This window comes from Mus pahari, chromosome 3 (genome assembly GCF_900095145.1).
Source record: "Mus pahari chromosome 3, PAHARI_EIJ_v1.1, whole genome shotgun sequence".
NCBI classification, from domain to species: domain Eukaryota; kingdom Metazoa; phylum Chordata; class Mammalia; order Rodentia; family Muridae; genus Mus; species Mus pahari.
Genome location: NC_034592.1, coordinates 33,896,416 through 33,901,478, shown reverse-complemented (window position 1 = coordinate 33,901,478; position 5,063 = coordinate 33,896,416).

The window sequence follows — 5,063 nt, the reverse complement described above, 5'->3', positions numbered from 1 at the left end:
CCCTGGTTTTATGTGAAGGTCTTTGATCCACTTAGACTTGAGCTTTGTACAAGGAGATAAGAATGGATCAGTTCTCATTCTTCTACATGATAACTGCCATTTGTGCCAGCACCATTTGTTAAAAAATGCTGTCTTTTTTCCACTGGATGGTTTTAGCTCCATTGTCAAAGATCAGGTGACCATAGGTGTGTGGATTTATTTCTGGATCTTCAATTCTATTCCATTGGTCTATCTGTCTGTTGCTGTACTAGTATCATGCAGTTTTTCTCACAATTGCTCTGTAGTACAGCTTAATACTTTATTATTTAAATTATGATACTTGAGTAAATTAGAAACATTTGAATGGTAATGATTTATCAGATTATAAAATAGCTAGTATGATAAAAGTACAAAAAGTAAAATAACTGTAAAGTGGGCATAGATATTGCTGAATGTATCACAGGAAAGTACCTCCTCATGAAATTCAAATTAGCCCAGTCCCACCAAATTTAAAAATAATTCAATATACTTCTCAGATCTGAACATTTCAAAAAGATCCTTCTGTGCATTTCCATCCATATTTTTGAGATAGTTTTATGATCACATTTCTACAGGTATTTCAAACTAAGTTCTTTACCATTTAAAATTCAAATTAGTGATATTCTAAACACCCAAGACATTACAACATCAACCCTTTTGCCAGGGAGTAATTGAGGCTAAGATAAAAGTTACAGTCCACAAAAGGCTAAATATTGATCTGTTCATTCTGCCTCCATTATTGCTGATCTTTCAGGATTTAAATATCGATTGGGTACTGCCATTCCAATAAGCAAGAGCAAGGCTCATCCACATTGCAATGTTGGGCAAACGGAAAAGAGTTTTAACCTTAATAAGCCTCTGTCCTACTTAGAAAATGCCATGCTCATTCTAAATCTTCAGCCTAGCTATGAAAAAAATTAATAATTTATTAAAACGTATTTTATTACAGGGCTTTCCCTTCTGTCTCTCTGGCAAGGTGCCAGAGTACACCATGAAGTAACAGTTGGAAAATGACCTCTACTTTGTCAAATGAGTTGTTTCTTCAGTTTGGCTTCATATTAATCATTCACTTGAAAAAAAATGCCAGAGACACTTCTCGGGATGGCTCTTCCTTCATTCTCAGGGTGGCTCTTTGCCAGGGTCTAATATGACATCAGAGTGATGTTAATGTGGTCGTGGCCGCCGTAGTGGAGTTATAATGCATCACTCTGATGATATATTATACATTGACTTAGAACCTGAATATATAATTGTTCATGACAGAGAGAAACCTGATTTAAGATCTTCCCTGCCCCTCTTCTTCACATTCTCCCATATCCAAACTGCTGAAGTTACATGTTCTCTCAGTGTGTCCCTCCCATGTCAAACATTGTATCCCGAATACATGCATAAAGACCTCAGAAACCTTTCGTTTGCAGTATTTTAACACAGACTCAAAAGTCTGTATTTAACACAGACTCAAAAGGCCTTCATTTTGCCTTTTTTCTTATAAAGTGGACTTGATTTTTCTCTTCTTCCCAAAATATGGTACTGTGCTAGTTAAACATTAAATGACCAATTGTTCATAGATCAAGAAAACATAAAGCACGCCCTGAAAAGTCCCAAACTGAAACACATTTGTTTTCAATCTGTCTAAAACCAGTACTTCTAAATGCTCAGCCAACCTGTCAGGGACAAAATATCTTTCAAATTTTAGCAACCCAGCAAAATCAACTTCTGCCAGATTGCCTTATTGACACTTATTTTTTATAATAATCAGCAAAAAAGTATGGTTGTGAAGAAAATCAGAAAGCAATAAGTTCTTGTTGCCCTTGAGCCTTTATATTCATCTTTTTTTCTCTTTCTTGGAATATCAGAGCTATCAAGAAGGTGATGCTGATAAATGTTTTCCTAAATTTATCATCCCAAGAAGATGCTATACGCACCAATCTCCCATTATCTCCATTTTCAGCTTTCTAACATTTGATATTGCTGGGGCTTGCATATTTTAGGAAAGTTTACAATTCACTGTTAAATAACAATTCAATGTAATATATTTTTTCTAGTTTTATTGATAAAATATTTGAAAAATAATTGCTGCTAAAAGTGATGAAATTTGTCTATTTCTTTATGACTTTTTGTTTGCAATCATAGAAATTTTTCTGGAGAAAACTCTACTCTTGTTCTGAAAAGAGAGTTCACCATGAAGTAGAATTTTAGGTTATTCTCTTGCTTAGTGTTTGAGATTGACTATACTTAGCAGAATCTGTAGGTCAAATTTACACTAGTGTCTTTCTGTATTTGTTTCACACTATATTGCGTAAAAGTTTTGTCTTCCACTTTATATTTATTATTTCCCATATTTGGGGGGAGGGTTGTTCTATGAAGACTTCACCTTTATAAAATTTCCTTAAAAAGCAGAAATTACAAATATGCTTTACCCCCAAACCAGAGCACAGGCATTTCAAGTTTAGTGCAGATCACAAATGCAGATACTTCAAGAACGTTGTTTCAGAACAAGGTTTAAAAGCATGAGCAAAGACCACGGAGGGCATGAATTCTAGAAATATAACTGCATTAGAGTAAGGCTGAATTGGCCAGAGTGTTTTCATGATGGCTGTTGTTGGTCTACTTTATTGCTCTCTTGGGATGATCTAGAATGTGCTAACAGTGTGGATGTATGTTTATGGTCTCATGATGCATCGGATTGAAGGAGGTAGAAGATAAACTATGTAAAATTACTTTAAGGAAACTCTCTCTCTCTCTCTCTCTCTCTCTCTCTCTCTCTCTCTCTCACACACACACACACACACACACACACACACACACACACACATAGCATAAAGTAAAATAATCTTAAACCTCTAGGATAAGGATTTCAGAGTTTTCTAAGGTTTATTGCATTTTTTCAGATAGCTACTGTAAAGGGGGATGCTAGAGCAGTGAGGCAGGAGTAGGTGAGTGGGTGGAGGAACACCCTCATAGATGCAAAGGGGAACTGAGAAGGAGAGATGAGATGGAGGGTTTGTGGAGGGGTAACAGGGAAGAGGGAATATCTTTTGAAAAGTAAATGAATAAAATGATTAATAAAAAAGCAAAAACTTACTTAAAATGCACATTATTAAATAGGATTCAATCATCTAATTTACTATTTTCCGGAGTAGATTTCTGAGTTAGTTTATCATTTATGATGGATTATTTTAAATGTTCAGAATTCCTGGAGAAAGAGAGAGAGAGAGAGAGAGAGAGAGAGAGAGAGAGAGAGAGAGAGAGAGAGAGAGAGAGAAAGAGAGAGAGAGAGAATCCCTGAGTATAAGACAGTTGCCAACTCAAAATTCATTATCAGTGTTGTGATTTTAAGCACGATATAATTTTCTAATTTTAATTTTATTCACATTGTGTGATAATACTACCTCTGTCCTTGGTAGTTGTTAAATTGTGTAACCTAGCCAGTGTTATATCTTTAGGAAGATGTGCCACCTAAGTATGTATAATAGTCAAATCCTATTCAGATTTTATGTCTCTAGAAACAGGCCAATAAAGAGAAAAAAATATGAAAGCATTACTCTTGAGTGAAAAAAATCTTTGAACCATCACTCTGAAGCCAATTGTCTTTGAGTTTCACTCTTCTGGGCTTCACATCTTTTCATGAGTGTATAGCAACTTTCTAGGGCACGCAGGGAAGCTTAAGTTACATCATATCGCTCCTGCTGCCCCACTGGCTTCTGACACTGCAGCCTTCCTGACTAACCATTGTTCACTGCTGCTGCTGCTGCTGCTTTATTTGGGGCTTGCAGTAGCATTCTCAGCTTCAATATCTGATGTGTTCCTTAGTAGTCCTAAAGATACATGTTAGAGAATTTTAGTTAAAGTCTATTAAACCATAGGCTGTACATCTAAGTTCACTGTATATATTTCAGCTCTATAAACCAATTCTATTCATGGTTATGCTTTAATTGTAATAAATATGCCTCCTATGGTACGAGTGCCAGAATCTACTCTTAGGGACAATAAATCAGAAAAATTATATCCATTAAACATATTATACCCAATTTTTAACCTAGAATCTAAGTATATAAATAAATACCTTCTATCAATACTTAGAGTATTTTTTAAAGTATTTTTTTAATTAAGGAGTTTCTAACAAATTAAATGTGCATGTAAGAAGAGTAATACAAGAGGCAAAGATATTGGAAACATTTGCTTTTGTGATACATTTCCTCCTACAAGTTTTGTGGGGTTTTTTGTTTTGTTTTTGTTTTTGTTTTTTTGGTTTTTTTTTTTTTTTTTGCGTATAAGAGATGATATTCTGGATTGCTGAAACATCGCACATTTGTTGTTTTTCTTTGTGAGACAGAGGACACCAGCTCATTCTGTGTAGAACTTAGAACCTGATGAAAAATAAGAGCAAAGATATTTGAAGACAAAAAGGGTTAAAATATATCACAGTGGGAACTTGCGTAGACTAATAGTGGCCTGGTCTGAGCTGAATCCAAGAAAAAAATTAGATTTTGTTTTCTATCCATTACTGATTGCATGGAATAAAAAAATTGCTTTAATTTCTATTGAAGGAGACCATGAACATTTGTTGCCCTACTTTTTCATAGAAAAACATATTGATTCTGTATCATAAGGACATGGCTACGACAATTTTAATATCGTCATCATCTAGTCTGGCCAATGAACACCTGTTTGTCATGTATTAGAATATGTATTAAAATAATTTTAGAAAAGTAAAACTTTCAGATCTACCATAAATAAAGTTTATTTTTGGACTCTTCAAACTATACTTCAGAATGGCTAAGATCAAAAATTCAGGTGAGAGCAGATGCTGGCAAGGATGTGGAGAAAGAGGAACACTCCTCCATTGCTGGTGGGATTGCAAGCTTTCACAACCACTTTGGAAATCAGTCTGGCAGTTCCTCAGAAAATTGGAAATAGTACTATCAGAAGANCCAGCAATACCTCTCCTCGGCATATACCCAGAAGATGTTCCAACTGGTAATAAGGACAAATGCTCCACTATGTTCATAGCAGCCCTATTTATAATAGCCAGAAGCTGGAAA